This window comes from Zonotrichia albicollis, chromosome 24 (assembly GCF_047830755.1).
Source record: "Zonotrichia albicollis isolate bZonAlb1 chromosome 24, bZonAlb1.hap1, whole genome shotgun sequence".
In the NCBI taxonomy this organism is placed as follows: domain Eukaryota; kingdom Metazoa; phylum Chordata; class Aves; order Passeriformes; family Passerellidae; genus Zonotrichia; species Zonotrichia albicollis.
In genome coordinates this window covers 7,585,607-7,602,765 of record NC_133842.1, presented here as the reverse complement: position 1 = coordinate 7,602,765, position 17,159 = coordinate 7,585,607, and positions in this window count along the sequence as shown.

The following is a 17,159-nucleotide window of genomic DNA, read 5'->3' as shown; positions in this document are numbered from 1 at the left end:
ATTAAAATCATCAAAGAGAAAATTAATCGCCTCCTTCAGGAGCAAAAGGCTCTAGAAGAGCAAGTGAGTGAAATAGCACTAGGCACTGCAGTCACCCAAGGGGTGGTTTCTGCCCTCCTTGCCTTTCCAGTGCAGAGCAGAAGGGGGTGGGTGATGCCTCTGAGTGCCATCCTGATGAGGCCTCTGTCAGAGCTGCTCTCAAGGACACTTCCTGCTCTGCTGGATCTCAGCTGATGCTCTGGACAGTGGCATTTCTCCTCTGGCCATTTAGCCAGCAGTCATCCGAATGAACTCCTGCTGGCTTCTTCCAGGTCACCTTGTTTCTTGAGGTGTTTTTGCAGGTGAACATGGTCACTCACATAGATTTGGAATATGAGCTGCAAGCTGTCTGTATCCCTTGTGAATCTGCTCCTGTCCTTTCCTTTACTTTCTTCCCAGTCAATGACTCCTGGCTGACGGGGACAAGCTGTAGTCTCTGACTGCTTTGTTCTGTTTGACTTGAGGTGGAAGTGTCGCCATCCTACCTGGCAGCCTGCAGAGAGTTCCAGCAAATGACGGGCAACCAAGAGCCCCGAGGCTGGCATGAGGCCCAGGAACTGAAGCATCCAGAGATGCTGCAGGATAAGCACGTCCTGAGGAAGGTGCAGAAAAAGAGAATTTCATGGCAGGAGGTAGAACATTAGAATGAGGAGCTGCAAATGTATCTGCAGACCTAGGAAGGGGAAAGGCATCTTTGGGAGGAAGTGGAGCGGTCGTTGCTGCAGTCATCCTTTAGAACAAGAAACTGGCTATGAACTCGAGTAAAACCAGCCTTTGGTTTTGACCATTTGGTTTCACAAGTGGACATCCAAAGCAATCCGGTTGAAGAGCTCTGCATGTGGCTGACAGCAGCTTCCTAAGGGCTTGCATTTCAAATGGCAATCTCTCTTGTATTTCAGGGCAATCTCTGCCACACCTTCCTGACATCAACTCATTTCTTGTCTCAGATCTACACCGACTCTGACACTGAAGCTGCTGCAGAAGCAGCAGTGCCGTCCAAGGGAGCCTTTGCTCCCCAGCTGAAGAAGTGGAGCCTGAGCCCTTGGTTCACCTCCCGTGCTGACCCAGCTGCTGCTCAGCAACAGGAGATGGCGGGTGACTCCCTGGAGCAGCAGAGTGCGTCTGGTATCTTTCTTATCTGAGAGACAGTGTGTTGTGTGCGCGTGTCAGCATAGCTGAACCAGGGTTCTGTTCAGTTTAGTGTCACAGAAGTGCTGGCATTGCTCCGAGGCAGCAAGAGAGAGCTCTGGGTGTTCCTGCTGCCTCTGACGGCAGCTTAGACTGGCTGGAGTTTGCCTGGGCTTCCCTCTCTGCCGAAGGCAGAAGCAGGGATTGCTCCTGGATCAGCAGAAGGCTGTGACTGCTTGAGTCCTAGCCACTGGCAGAAGCCCTGCTGAGATCAGTCTCTAGGAGAACACATCAAGCGCTTTGTGATTCTGCAGCACAACCCAATGGATCTGCTTCTTGTCCTTAACAGCTGCCAGTGCTGTGCTCTCAGATAAGATCTCATAGGGTTGAGAAGAGAGCCCAGTGGATTCTGTGTCTACCATCACCTGCTGGGACAAAAAGGGCACTGATCTGTGCCTTGGCGTGGCTGATCTCAAAGCCCATCCTGTTGTGTCCTGAATGGGGGCAACAGCTTGTCCGGGGCTCAGGCTCACTCTGGCTTCTTCCCATCAGTGCCTGTCAGTGCTCATGCTTGGGCTTTGCCAGCCTTGTTGTGGTCGCTGCCCTGTCCCTGAGGGCTGTGGGAATGCAGAGGCTGGAGCCTTCCTTAGCTGGGAGGGTCCCGCTGCTGCCCGCCTGCTGCAGTACGGAGCTGCCTGAGGCAGCAGCCCCTTCTCTGGGCCGGCTTCTGCCTCGCATGGTCTGGGCTCACAAGAGGGTCAGCGTCTCCTCTGGGCAGCTCTCTGTGTCACAGGGGCGCCTGAGGAGCACTGCTGTCCTCTGTGCCCGTGCCCGCCGTGCCGAGCTGGGAAGATGGGGACGTGTGCGGTGTCGAGAGGGCGAGTGCAATGGGAGCGACGGATCCGCGCTGTCAGGGTGAAGAGAAGCGGCGCGGTTCTTCATGCGGGGCACGGGCAAGGGCGTCTTTGGGCTCAGCCTGCTCATAAAGGGTGAGGGCCCTGATGCTGAAAGCCCCGTGGGGATTTGTTCTAGCATGAGCTGCTCTGGTTTACAAACGCAGAGGCATTCTTCTGGCAAACTGCTGCAAGGTGAAAAAGATGGGAACACTTGGCAATATTCCTCCTGTTCTGAACTTCACATCTGTTCAGAGGAATTGATTCTAGATGTCCAGGTGCATTTAATCTTAGCAAGTAGGAAACCTTTTCTAAATTGCACAGTTTATTCTTGTTTATTCCCAAGAAAACAAAGGCACTGTTAGTTCCAGCTCTCCTTAATGTTTCTAGATGACAAATTTACTTGCCTTGGTAGGTATTCTCTTCTGGTCTCAGTCTCCTCTGAATGTATCTCCCTATGCTTCCCTGTGTGCCTGCTGTCTAGAGGTCTCTCACTTCAAAGGATGCTGGAAATCAGTCTCTGTGCCAGCCACTTGTGCTGTGGGCCTGCTGTTCTTTTCTTGTTGTTCCAGTTCCTGTTCCTGTTGTTGTTAGCCAGCTGTCCACAAAGGGAGGGCTCAGAGCTCCAGACAGCGGGGCTGCCTTTGTATCGCCTAGAAGGTGGGATCTCTGCTTTAAAGTGAACATCTTGCATTTTGTTTCCCTCAGGAAGAATGGTGAAGATGGAAAGTCCTATTCTAAAATACATTGAACTGGAAAATATTGGCAGTGGGTGAGTCCAAGCAATGTTAATTGTACAAAACCATGCATCAGGTGTTTTGCTGGTGGAATAGGTATCAAGTGTAAAGTCTGACAAGCTGCAAATGTGTTCAGGCACTAGGCTTAGATTGTCAGTGCTGATCAGAATTTCTACATGTGCTCAGAAGGCATTGTCAAAGACATCTCCATGCTTCCAATGTCCTGCAGGTCTGCAGATTGGCAGCACAGATCTCCTGTGTGGGCTGGCTTTCACTGCAAGATCTAAATGGCTTCTCCTTTCTCTGCTTCTGTTTTGTTTCTAGGACTTTTGGAGACGTTTATAGAGCTCTCGACACTGCCACAGGAGCAGAGGTAAATGTCAACAGCCCCTGCAGGCTCTGCTGCACTCGAGGGCTTTCCCCTCTGGTGTGAGCTGTGGCTGGAGCTTTGGGCAGAGCTGTGCTGAAAAGGCACAAGAAGCACAGACTGGTGCCAGCCCACAAAACACATTTGGGACTTTGTCCTCCTCAGCTGCCGGAAGGAAGGCACGGAGGCAGCGGTTCCTTTCAGAGAAGGACGCGCTCACTCACTCTCCATTGCTAAAACAAAGGCGGTGCCTTCGAGCACCTCACTGCTCTTTGGGGCTACAGCTTCAGAGTCCTGAATTCTCATTTCTGGCTGCCAGCAAATCCATCTGAAAGTTACTGGTAGTTCCTTGTCCACCCGCAGTGCTGCACTTGGGAACTGCACATAGGGACACCTGCAAGGCATCCCTGAAAGCCCTAAGCCCTGCCCATATCACAAGATATATCCACAGAGCATTAAGGCATGGATTACTTCTTCTGACTCCCAAACAAAGCAGCAGAGAGTGTGGTCAGAGGTTTGTGGGTGATAACTGAGACACTGCTGTTACCAAGTGGTCAAGGCAAAATGTCAGTGGCCCCACGTGTCCTGTAGCTGGCTCCCAAGGGAGTGGAGAAATGGGCTGTTGGAATGTCAGTTCCTAATTACTGCAGTGCCTAACCACAAGGCAGTTTGGCACAGATCAGATGTGTCATTGCAAAATCACTCACTCCACGTGCCTTGGGGTCTCATGCCACCAACTTCTCGAGTTACTGATTTTCAATGTCATTTTAGGTGGCCATAAACAAAATACAGCTTCAAGGACTGAGGAAGATGGAACTAAAAGTCAGTGAACTCATGGTCATGAAGGTGAACAGGAATGCCAACCTGGTCCACTGTTTAGACAGGTGAGTTGTGCTTTTGTCCCAGGAATACTTGTTCACATATTGCAAACATGCAAGGTAAAATCCCACTTTGGTCACTGGCAGAAAATAGAGCTGTAATTATTGCCTAATTATTATTGCTCTTTTCATCTCCAGTGGATGGGAAGAGATTGCATTTTGTCTGCATGAGTCTTCGCTGGCACACGGTATTTGAAAATTGTTCAAAAACCCAGATGAGTCGTGTCTTACAAAATCAATGGTCTCTATATTCACAGCCACCACTTTGTTTTGGATCTTGATTTTTTTCAAGTGTCTTCCTACGTCCAGGTAAACTAACAAGGATTTCCCTTGGATTGTTGCCACTGTTTTCCATTGCTATGCATGCCAGGAAGACTAGGTGCTTTTTTCCAGAAACACCATGAGTGACAGGTTTTATATCTGGGCTGTTACTAAACTGCACATTTTGCTTGCTGCCCATCTAAGACATCTCCTTTTTTGCAGCTGTGCCTTTCTCCTTGAGACTGCACAGATGGCAAACAATGCACAGCCAAGAGGGAATGTCTCTTCCTTTATTTTGTCTTTGTCTCAAAGGGACCTGTAAAGAAGAATCAACCCATCTTTTCCAAACAGCAACCTAGCCATGTACATTTATCTCCACGCCCTTGCTTCCTCCTTTCAGCTGCCTTGTGGGTGAGGAATTGTCCCTGGTTATGGAGTACATGGATGGAGGCACTCTGAGCAATGTCATCAGCAAGACCTACTTGTCAGAAGATGAGATGGCAGCCATCAGTCGGGAGGTCAGCAATCCCAGCTGTGTTTCCAAGGGCTTGGGCAGCATTGTCTGGGAAACAGGGCCTCAGAGCTGGAGTGATTTCCTGTGCCAAGCTTTGTTTCTGTGTTGCTGGTATGCTATGGGCAAGTAAAAGCATCTCAAGTGAAAGGCCTGCCAGTGCCCCTGCACTCCCTGTACTCAGTGCCAGTACTCTTATCTCCTGCTGTTGTATTCTCGCTCTGTCTCTTGTATTTGTATTTGTATTTGCTGTTCTCCACCTTGCCTCTCTAAATGTTTGCCTGGAATCTGTCTTCACTGCCTGTAAAAGCAAAGGTGCCAGTGGCAGGATTTGAAATGATCAGCAAAGATCATTTCAGTGCAGCCAAAATGCTCTTTGCTTATGCAAAGTGACTGGTGTGATACTTCCAAGCCTGTGCTGAGGCCAGCAAGAAAACGTTTGTCATGCAGCCTCCCACCCAAAAGTGGTCCACTTCACAATAAAGGGAGGGATTTCTCCTTTCAGAACCCCTCCTTTGTCCTCTGCATGGCAAAAGCACGTCCACTGCAGCAGGAGTCATCCTGGCTGGTTTGCAGGGGACAGCCTACAACAGCAGGTGCTGTTGCTCTTTCAAAAGCTGACGTGCCTTTCCTCAGAAAGGTCCTGCTCTGCAGGTGTTGGAGCAGCAAGCTCTTCCTCTCAGTGGCCATTACTGTTCTGCCATTACTCCCCATTCCCCCAGAGAGGGAATCTTTTCGATTCTTTGCTTCCTTTCTTGTGTGATGAAATCACATCACTCATTTTTGCCCTCCTCTTTCTGTTTTCTCGCTCAGTGCCTGCAAGGACTGGATTTTCTTCATTCAAACCATCTTATCCACCAAGATGTGAAGAGCAGAAACATCCTTCTCAGAACCGACGGCTCTGTCAAGCTGGGTCAGTATATTCCTGGTCAGGTGCAGCGTTCCAGGGATGTGGGTGTGGGGCTGCTTGGAGTGACTGCCAGCTCCCCAAAAATGGTGCTGGTGGCAGTGCAGGGACCCCTGCTGCGAGCTGAGGGCACAGTTGCAACGTGCACAGAGGTAGAAGGAGCCACAAGCAGTCAAGAGTGGCCTTGCTCTGTGTGTGTCCCTTCCAGACAGAGGGATCTACAATCTAAAGCTTCAGGGGAATGAACTCCACTGCTCATGAGCAGCGTTAAGAAACCTGGATTTTTTTTGGAAGTGGCCAATTCCACACTCCCTTGGCTAAAGCCCCAAGGAAATCAAGCGTGGACAGTTCTCCAGGAGATACAAGAGCACATTCTTAGCCTGAGAGTGGGGAATTCTCTTGCTTGGTTTCCTAATTGGAGCTGGCTTTCATGGTTTGTTGTTTTCTCCACAGCTGACTTTGGCCTCTTTGCTCAGCTCAGCCCTGAGCAGGGCAGACGGAGCTCCGTGGCCGGCGCTGCTGGGTGGCTGGCGCCTGAAGTGGTGACAGGTCAACCGTGTGGCCCCAAAGTGGACATATGGTCTTTGGGAATCGTGGGCATCGAAATGGTGGAACGAGAAGTTCCTTCCTGGAATGAAACTCCTGTCTTGGTAAGGTGCAAATACTCACTGATCCCACTGTCTTTCTCACCTGTCCCATGTTCTGTGTGCCATTGGACAAAATCCCATTGCCATCTGCTGGCACCACTTCCACCAAGGTCCCCTTCTAAAAATGCCCCAACAACACATCAGCATCTGCTGTAGCTTTGGTTGTATCAGAAAGGGAAGGGGCAGTTCAGAAACCTAACCAGTTCAGAAACCTGCCATTTTGCCCTCCAGCCATGCCTGACATTTCTCACTTGTGTTTTGCACAATGTTGGAACTCTGTTTCTGAAGGACAAGAATTTTTCAGTGGACAGGGTAGACATGTGATAAATATCCTGAGAAAGAGAGGTTAGACCTTCCCAGTTTCAATTTTATAGAAAACATAGGAAAAAAGGAAAAAGAAAAGTAAACAAAAAAAAGAAAAGAGAAAAAAACCTACTACCAAAGCAATGCCCAAGCAGTTCTGCTTGTTTTTTCATTTTCTAAAAGCAGCTCTTCTCTTCCATTCTGTAGCATCTTTTCCAAATCCTGTGGTCGTTGAAACTTTCAGGCTTTCAAGTCATCTGTACATTGTTCACTCATGTGTGTGGCTGGCCTGGATAAGTTTAGGATGTGTTTGTCTCCGACTGCAGTTAGAATTGTTTGCCAAACCCTTGGCTATTTCCTGGTACTTTAACAAGTTGATGAGCTTGCAGGCAGGTGCCTGGGCTGGGATCCAGCGTGGGCAGTTGACACCGGTGCTGTGTTTCTTTACCACAGGAGCAGGGCCATCCCTGGCCTGCACAGTTCTAATGACAGGGAGGGCTCCAGCTCCCCACCATGGCCAGTGGCTGAGCTCAGCTGAGAGTCAGGATAAAATCCTCTTTGTCACCTCTAGTGATGTGGGAAAAGGACAGAAAGCTGCATAAATTATTTGTGCACAAGGGGAGTGCATTGCCATTTCTGGATTTGAAATTCTTCTTTGGGTTAAAGAGGATAATAGCAAAGTCTCTTTGGTCACCATCTATTTCAGTGCCACAAGCACAGAGTCATGACAGTGGTGGGCATTTTTATGGAGACTCCAAGGCCTCTTGCCATTGTTATTTTTGTCTATTTGAGATGGATTCTGCAAGTTGAGGTTTGAATAGTTCCCAGTCAGTGTCTTATATGGTTTCTAAATACCATCTTCCAAAAGTAGAATGAGCTCTCTCCCCCTGACTTGTCAGCGTGTTAGGGCTTGGTTCTTGGAACCACACTGGATAATGATCAGTCAATGTCTTGCCAATCTACACTGTAACTCCTTGGCCTGAGGAGTATCAGAAAGACCTGCTGAGCTCCATGGACACTGTCAGCTGCATGGAATTGAGCATCCTTGGCCTTGCTGAAGAAACTGGAGCCCAGCTTAGGTTAGATGCCCTTGAGCAGGAGAAAGGCTGGAATCGTCAGGTGTTTCCAGAGGCCTGCGTGCCCAGAGGGACTGAGTTCTGGGGAGCAGCTGGATGTTTCTGCACGTCATGGAAGGGGATTGCCAGACAGCTCAAGCCTCACCACAGGCAAACGCTCCCCAGCTCTTCTCAGGCAACATTTGCTTTGGGTTTCAAGTTGTTCCCACTTGTCTGTCTGTGAAGATGCCCCTAAAACCACAAGGCAAGCCTCTCAGAACTGGTGTTACATTTCCAGAAATGAAGAAAAGAAGCCCAAACACAAGAAAGTTGCTAAGGCACTGGTTTTTAGAGAGGAACTTAACCCCCTGTGCAGTTTCTTCTCACTGGGAAACATGCCTGAAACCTGGGCATGAGGGTCTACAGGCCACAGAGTCTCTTCTGCTTCTTGTGCAGTGCTGCTGAAACACTCAGTGACCGTGTTTCTCTCCCAGCCCAAGCCACATTCTGGCTGTCACCAAGCCAGAGCCTGGTGATGTGGAGAGCCTGCCAAAACCTGCCATTTGTTTCCTGGCACTTTCTGGGATGGGCCTACCATTCACGCATTGACTTGAGTAGCCAAATGAGCAGAGGGTGACCGTAGGGATGGAACCTCTCCTTCTGATTTGACCATGAAAGGTTTTTCTTTTCCATGTAAGGAAAGCAGAAATTTTCAGACTGCTGAGAAACAGAGCTGCAGGTGGCTCCTGTGTACCCAAGCAGGCGTTTTCATCCCAGTACATTTGTGCATGGATCTATGTGTCTGTGTTGAAGATGAGATTCCAAAGATTTGTTTCCTTACCTGAGGAATACCTGGTGGATTTCCTTTCTTTCCCTCCAATTCCCATTCTTTTCAAGAACAAAGCAAAAAGCTTGATTTGTTTTGTTTTATGGCAGCAGTGCTTAAGGGACAAGAAGCACTGCAGAGATACTTTTCATGTACTAACCCTTGGATACAGTAGAGTTAGTATAGCAAAGTCCTTCTTCCAAAAAGCCTCTCAAGCTGGTGTGAATCTTCAGGGAAGGAAATGTGCATGTGCTGATGTAGTTCCCACTAACTAGGTCAGTATATGAAATCAGCTGCCAAGGCAAGATCTGCAGGATGGTGGAAAAGCTTTGGCTGCATCGGGGTTTGGGTTTTTGGTTGGTAAAGGAAAGTCATCTCTGGGTCTCTGCCAGGGCAGAAAGTGCCACTGCAGCATGGAGCTTAATCAATGGGATCTGGGAGAGCGGTTCCAGGTGGGAAAGAAGCAGGTGGAGCCTGGTGTCTCCTTTTTCCCCAGCCTCAACTCCTGATAGCCACAGGAGGAAGACAAAAGCTGCAGCAGCCCAACTTATTTTCATCCTGCCTGCGTGACTTCCTGAGCTGCTGCCTGCAGAGAGATGAGGCGCGGCGCTGGTCTGCCAAGGAGCTGCTGCAGGTAAAATGTGCAGGGGCTGCAGGTGAAACGGGGTCTGAGGGATGGGCTCCTCCTCCACTCAAGGCCAAGGCAGCAGATGAGCCCCCTTCCTCCTCACCTCCACTCTTGCTGCTCTTCAAATGAAAAGAAGCATCCTGATGAGGAATCCTAGACTGGGCTGGGCTGGCAGGGTCCTGTAAAGGTCCTGTGGTGCAAGTGTCCTGCAATGAGCTGGGACATCTTTAAAGACATCGAGTTTCTCAGAGCCCTTTGCCACCGGAGCCGGAATGGTTGCAGGGATGGGGCACCTACAAGCTCTTGGGGCAACCTGTGCCAGGGTCACACCATGCTCCGAGTAAACATGTTCTGATTAGATCCTATTTGTGTTAAAATATATTCACCCACATCCTATTGGAACTGGCCCTGTTAAAAAAGATGTCCTCCACTTTCCTCAAAGCCACTCTGAAGTTTTGGAAAGTGGCAATAAAGTCTCCCTGGGGCCTGTTCTTGACAAAACTGAGTAACCCCACCTCTCTCTGCATTTCCTGAGTCAGAGAGGTCCTCTGGCTGTTTCTGTCACCTTCTTTTGTAATTTGGTGGGGTGTTCAGTTTTATGTAATGGCAAAAGAATTGAAGTAGAGCAATGCGGGGTACAGAGACATGAAATGGTGGTGGAGGAACCCAAGGAAGCCAGTCCCAGCCTAGGGGTCAGAGATTTGGCTGTGGGCAGGAGGGGCTGTGGGGGGCTCACTGTGAGCCTCTGAGGGGCCCTGGTTTGTGCCCCCCAGCCCACCCTTAGAGGTTTCTGCCACGCAAACAGGGACAGCTGGGAGGGACTTGTCCCAGCCCCATCTGCTGCCTGGCACGCCCAAGCAGACGGGAACTGTGCCAGGGTTACTGCCAGGCTGTGTGGCAGAGAGGGAACTGCAGGGCCCAGTGCCACTGGGCTGGCCCTGCTGGGAAGGAAGGTGCCATCCAGCACACGAGGGGCAGGGCATGGGAAGGTAGACAATGCTTTCTGTGTCTGTGGCAATCATCAGAGTGCCTGTCGTACAAAGAGAGAGACCAATGAGAGGCTTTGGAGTTTACTGAAAGAAGAAACTCCAAGGACAGAAAGCACCATTTCTAGAGCACTGGCAGTGCTAAAATCTCAGCAAGATGAAGACACCTGTATAAATGGATGAGTGGGATTCTGGGCCAGGTTTGCCTGTGATGGCAAAGTCTGCACATAAAGATGGAGGTGTAGACGGTCCCATTGTTCCTCTTCCTGCATCCTTCTAGGAGCAGGAGGAATCCTGTGAGGCACTGAGCTTGGAAAGTCGTGGTTCATTGTTTTTTGTTGATCTGGGTTTTTTTCCCTTTGGGCAGCATCCATTTGTAAGATTTGCTGAGCCTGCGTCCAGCCTGGTGCCACTGATTGTTTCAGTGAAGAAGAGGAAGGAGACAAGAATGTGAGAATCACATCAGGAACATTTATTCCTTAACAGGTTTAGAGTAGGATTGTAGGTTAGGACTAGGATTAGGATTAGATTAAGGATAAGGATAAGGATAAGGATAAGGATAAGGATAAGGATAAGGATAAAGGATAAGGATAAGGATAAGGATAAGGATAAGGATAAGGATAAGGATAAGGATAAGGATAAAGATAAGGATAAAGGATAAGGATAAGGATAAGGATAAGGATAAGGATAAGGATAAGGATAAGGATAAGGACAAGGATAAGGATAAGGATAATGATAAGGATAAGGATAAGGATAAGGATAAGGATAAGGATAAGGATAAGGATAAGGGTTAAGGTAAGGGTTAGGGTTAGAGCAGGATTGTCTAATAGGACTGCAGAGTAGGATTGAAAATCAATAAAGTTTCTGAAACCACAACTCACCTTGAAGATTCCCTTCCTTCTCACTCTGCAAATAAACTCGAGAATTCCTTCTGAATTGTCTGTTGTTTCTTAAAGGTGGAAAGTGAAATGATGTCTTTGGCATGGTGTGAAAGCTGGGAAGGATCTTCTTCATTCATCCTCTCCAGACCAGACTGCCGTTGGAATATGGCCCACTGGTCTGTTTTTGGCCATCTTTGGTACTTCTATTTGAGGCAGAAAGGGCAATGGCATTTAAAGGCAAAAGCACAGGAAGAATGGGGCAGCCCAAACATCTTATGCAGATGTAGGCCTTCAGCTGTGACTGGAGAGCATTGGGGCTCCCTAAATGCAATAATCTCTTTGGCTGGAGGAGAGCCTTGCTCAAGTGAGAAAGCAGAAAGATGAGAGAGGGTGCTCGGGAAGGTCTCCTGTGGTGCAGAGCTGTCAGCACCTGTGAGGTGAGAGTGGGCCCGGCCTTGCCCAGGCTGGAGCCCCAGCAGAGCCCCGGCAGAGGCCGCAGCAGCTTGAGCCCCGGCAGAGGCAGGCTGGAAGGAGGCCCTTGGAGCTGCAAGAGGCAGCAGCCAGGCCACGGGTGCCTCTTGCTGGGAGCGGGCGAATCCTCCGCTCTCAGAGCCCAGGTGGCAGCTGGCTGCTGCCGAGGGGAAGCGCAGCCGTGCTGGGCACAGCCCAGCCTGGAGGCCATGGCCGTCTGGAGTGTGCCCAGGAGCAGAGAAAGGCCAAGGGCAGCCGCGGGCCCCTGGGCTGGCTGAGGATTCCTCCTCTTCTGCCGGCTGCCCTGCAACTCCTGGCAAAGGCCAGCAGTGTGTGCAGCACTGGGCACTGGGGCAGGGAGCCGGGCTGCTCGGCAGGCTGGAGCACAGGGCAGCTCCTTCAGGCCCGGCTCCTGTGCCAGGGAAGCGAGGCCAGCGTGAGGCAGGGACAGCTTGGCAGGGCACATCTGCAGGAGCCAGCGCCTCACGCAGCTCTGGGAGGAAGCGCCTGCAATCCTGCAGTTCTGCACTGAGCCAGAGCAAAGTGTGAGATGCAGAGTGTTTGGCAGAAATATTCAGGCCCACCAGGCCAGCCTGCTTTGTGCTCTCTGGTGCACAGCAAGCGCTGTGCAATGCAGCTCTGAGCTGCTGGGAGAGAGGCACATCGGGGATGTGCTTGAGGCTTGTGCTTGAGGAGTGAACTGATTTGGAAGGGGGCAGAAGGGTTTCAGTAGGCAATTTGTGTTTTCTTCATTAGCTTCTGAAAGGAAGTCATAATGTGTTGCACACAGGCAGGATTATTAGAAAAGAAAGGCCTTATAAAATCAGGCTTTGCTATGGTAAATTCCCAGCTAGCCTGTTACGTCTTCTACGTGCAGCCTGAATTGCGCTAAGAAAACTGTTTGCATCTCTAACAAGAAATCTGCCCCATGAGCATCCATGAAAGAAAAATGTAATCACCTGAGTAAGAGTGAGTCTTAAAAAGAGAAAGTCTTAACATGTACACACTAATACACCTTCTAAGCAATAAATTGTGTGGCAAGGAAACTACCAGCCAGTTGAAGTTGAACATGAGTCTGTGAAAACAGCATAAAAGTGAGTTATGTGAATAAAGAATTGGCTTTCCCTGCATGAAGAAACTGAGTCCTGGCTGCTTTATTGACACAGCAACGTCACTCAGCAAGAGCACTTGCAGGGTGTATTGATGAAACACTTGTGTTTGATTCTCAGAACAGGAAGGAGAGGCATTAAGTCTAACAAACAGGGCATAGTCTTTTGAATTCCTTTAGCTTTAACAGGAGTGCTGAACCATGTATTCCCCCACTGCAGTGCTTACTGTGTGCAAGTGGCCATCTTGGCCTTGAGAAGAAGGAGAGTGCTCCTGCTAAGAAGGCAGCTGGAATGCATTCAAAGGGAAGAAAGTGTTTTTACGAGGCTCTTGAACACCAAAGGAGAGTTTGAGGAATGGGAATATTTCCCAAATGACTGTGTCAGGAACTAAAGTCATGTCCCAGGCCCTGCCATATTTGATCCATGTTTGAGCAGGTTGACAAGACAATGAAGAAAAGTGTCTTGTTTAACAGGTGGGACCTTGACCCTTGAAAGAGAAACAATGGATTGGTCAATCGGTGGGCAGTCAAGCTCTGAAAGGAGAACAATGCACAATGGAGCCCTTGGGGCAGGGAGTCATGGAGTCATCCTGAGCCATCATCTCACAGCCAGCCATGTGTGAGCCAGCCGATGCTGTAACTGAGAAAATTCCACTCCTGAGCAGGAGATACAAGGTCTGGTTCTGAGCTGGAAGGGTGAGAAGGATGAGATGCACAGTGTTTTGATGCAGGGGATGTCCTGGAAGTGCACTGCCTACCTGCTACCTGCCCCTGCTGCCGAGCACCACGCTCCATCTCCTTCTCCTGCTCAGCGGATTTTTGGGAATCCAGGGGTTGGTATGTATTATTTGCTACTGCAAGTAATAGAATGAACTTGCTTTGCAAGCCCAGTGTTGTCCTGTGTTATTTTGTGCATGGGTCACCTGAACCTGTGACAATGACCAGCAGGCATCTACAGGACACTCCTACTCTGATGTCAATAAATTCTGAGAAGTGATTGAAATATGTTAATAAATTGGAGGTAATGTTTAGTTGGTAAGTTTCAGCAAGGCATTGAATATGTCTTAGTTCCATGGATACAAACTACTAGGTGAGATTGCTGGGTGTGCAGGGCTTAGGGAAGTGATTCCCTGTTCACCCAGCACTGAAATCAAGTAATGCCTCCTTTCTAACCCTGAGCTGGCAGCAGGGATCAGGCCCTGCTTGGAAACTTTCATTTTGGCAACTTCTGTCAGCAGGTAAGAAAGGTAAAAATGAAACCTTTTCCAGCTGGTTTATCCTTTTAGGCACCAAAGCTCTGTGTCATGGGTGGCCTGGGTGTGTGCAGAGCAATGCAGCCCCCACAAAGCCCTTGGTTTCCCCACAAGTTGCCAGTTTGACTGCTTCCAAAGTGGAAGAAAGGCAGAGATGTACATCCACAGGAGTCCTGGCCATGTCCAATAAATGTGCAAATATGTGAGGAGATTTGTTAGGGATGATTTCAGCTGTTATGCCAACAGTGCCTTCACTCCTGGTTCTGTGCATTATAGGTGAGTAATGTAATAGTAGGTTCTCAGAATTAAGAGATAGCTATTATGTGGAGAGATATTATATCCAAATGTAAAGTGCTGTTATTGTAATATATCCTCCCATAGTCCTCTTTCCCATCCCCCTTGTAATAGCCTTGGCAATCAGGGCATTTGAGGAGGGCTGGCTTGTGACCAGCAGGCAGGGTGTAACAACACCTGACCTCCAGTCAGGATGCAAGAAAGTAATCTCCACCAATGGACAGCAGAGAAAGAGTTGACTGACAAAACATTGGGAGGGGCTAAGGATATAAAAGGCAGAGCATCCCTTTTGTAGATGAGCATGTGGCTGCTGGGCATGGAGACTCCCAGTGTTGCAATCTTTCCTTATTCAGTCCTTTCTAAGGGTTTACTAAATCTTTAAAATATTAAAGGGTGGGTCATTTCTCAGGTGGGCAATGCTTTTGGCCATTTTCTTGGTCTGGTTTCCTTTGCTTTTGTCCCATCTGAGTGCTCAGCTGGGGTACAGGCTGTAGGTGCTTGGGGCACCCTTGGAGTTACTCTTGGATCCCTTGAAAAACAGGGTTTGGCCCATGAGGGGAATTTGTGCTACTTGTGACAGATAAGAACTTCCCAGGCTCTTTTGTGTTTGCTGTAAGAAAGGCTGGTTATTGCTGTGCATAAATTCAAAGACCAACATGGAGTGTTTGCTTTGTGATGTCAGGGCATGGTTGCCACCCTGTCGTAGTGACATCAGAAGGTTGCCTTGGTGCATGGAAGGCCTGAGTGTCAGAGCAGCCCTAGGCCTTGCTCAGTGCAGGAGCATCCTCGAGCTTGAGGCATTTTTCGGTGTGTACTTGCACACTTACAAAAGCCTTGTTTCTTCTGGTGTTGCAGCACATCTTGCAAACTTGTAGAGCAGTGCTATAATGATTCACCATCTTGCTCCTGCGCTTTTTGCTGTATATGGTGCTTCCTTCTCAATCTACTATTTGACTCTTTTTGCACGTAGGTAGAGATTGGAGTGACATAGAATGCCATTGTCAACAATGTAGATGAACTCTCCTTAGAAGATATGGCTGTAGATGCGAGAAGAAATGGGGTTATAATCACCAGGTAACAGACTGTCCCCCTATGATTCTCTCTTGCCACAGGTGACAAGAGCAAGAGCCGTCTTTCCCCTGGCTCTCTCCACTATTGCAGAAGAAGCCAGAGAGGAGGAAAATGAGAAAGACGACCACCGCCTTTGTCCAGCTATGGTCGCACCACGGCCTGCTCATCATTCCAAGAGAGTAAGTGCCTGTTGTGGGGGGTGCTGACTTTAGTGCAAGGCAGAGGTGCAAGTTTTCTGAGCAGCCAGCACTTGCTGTGTCTGGCCAAGGATGTTGAGTGCTGGAGTCCGGCAGGACATAGCCATTTCCTGCAGGCAGTGACAGCTAGAAATTGGCCTTTGACCTGTCCTGTTGGGGCAGTGCAGAGCTGGGGGCTCCAGCTCAGCTTCTGGCTGGTTGGCTCAAGGAAGCTCCATCTCTGGGCTTCTGCGGTGTTATGGCCAAGGGCACAAGTAATAGTGCTGGAGGGTCAAAAAGCTTTGTTGGTTTCTTTTCCATTTTTGGAAAGGCGCCTTTGGCTTGTGGAAGTGTTCTGCAGTTTTCTTGACTCGTTCTTCACTTGTAGAGTCACTGTTGATCCTGTTGCAGTGTGTTTCAAACTTTCAGGTCCCTTCCCCAGGTGTACCAATACCCTCTTCCCCTCCCCCCCGTCGCCCCTTGCTGAGTGAGTCCTGTCAATCAGGCTTACCATCCCAGCAAAGGCGTCATGTGGTTGGTTGAGTTCAAAGGATGCCCCTCAAGCTCAGAGGTCATTGGCCTGTCTAGGTGTCCCTCATTCCTTGAGACCCCGCCCCCCCACCTGGTTGGTGGCTCACCTGTCCCCTCCCCTCCCCCTGAGCTTAAAAGGTGAGTCCGGTCATGCGGTGGTGATTCTGTTGGAGCTCTTCCCAAGATTCAGACCTGTGTCACCATGGAATAAACCTCTGGATACAATCCTCCAGCAGAATCCTCTCTTTTTTTTCTCCTCACCTTCGCCTGAAGTCTTCTTCCTGAGGTAAACGGAGTTCCTAACAAGCCTGGACTTGTTTAGTGCCCAGCTGAAACCATCAGCAAGCTAAAAGTGTCTCTGAGGTGATACACCACAGTTGCCGCCTTTGGCCTAGCAGCGAGGGTAAGACTGGCCCAGGAACAATCTAACTGGTAATATTGGGATTCATATTCCAATATGATCCAACTGCCTTTTGGCTTTTGAGAAGCTGCAAACAGCATCAAGGGGCAAGTTTCTGCTGATCCATTTTGCGCTGAAGTCTGCAGCCTTGGCAAGTGCATTGGAGGACAGACTGGGGGTGAAGCTGCAAGTCCTTGACTGCTGTCTTGTGTTGCTTGGAAGAGGAAGGCCATCTTGCAATGCTGCCTGCTGGATCTGAAGTGAAATGGGCACCTTTGTGGCTGGGGAGCTGCGTGGGCCCAAAGGACGCAGGGCTGGCGGCCGTGAGCAGCTGAAGATGAGGAAGCGTGGGGCCAGGGGGCCAAGAAGGCCAAGGGCACGGTGGCTGTGCCAGCAGCAGTGGGGCAGCAGGAGCAGGGCAGTGAGCGTGGCCTGTGCTGGGCAGCACTGCGGCCACAGCTGGAGTGCTGTGTGCGGCTGTGGGCCCTGGGAAGCAGAAAGTCATGGAGGGGCTGCAGCGTGCGCACAGAAGGACAGGGGAGCTGGGCAAGGGGGTGCAGCACAAGGCCAGGGAGGAGGTGTCTGAGGGAGATTTAGCCTAGACAACAGAAGCCTTGTGAGGGACCTTCAGCATCTCCTCAGTCCATCCAAATATTTGAGCCACTTTTGGAAGTGACTTTACCCCTTTTGTTTCCTTGAGGTTTTTTTTTTGTTTGGTTGGAGGAAGAGGCTTATTCATTTACTTTTTCTCCCAACTAAGGCTCTTTTCATCATTATTTTCTGCCCTTTTATAGCACTGGGACTGGGT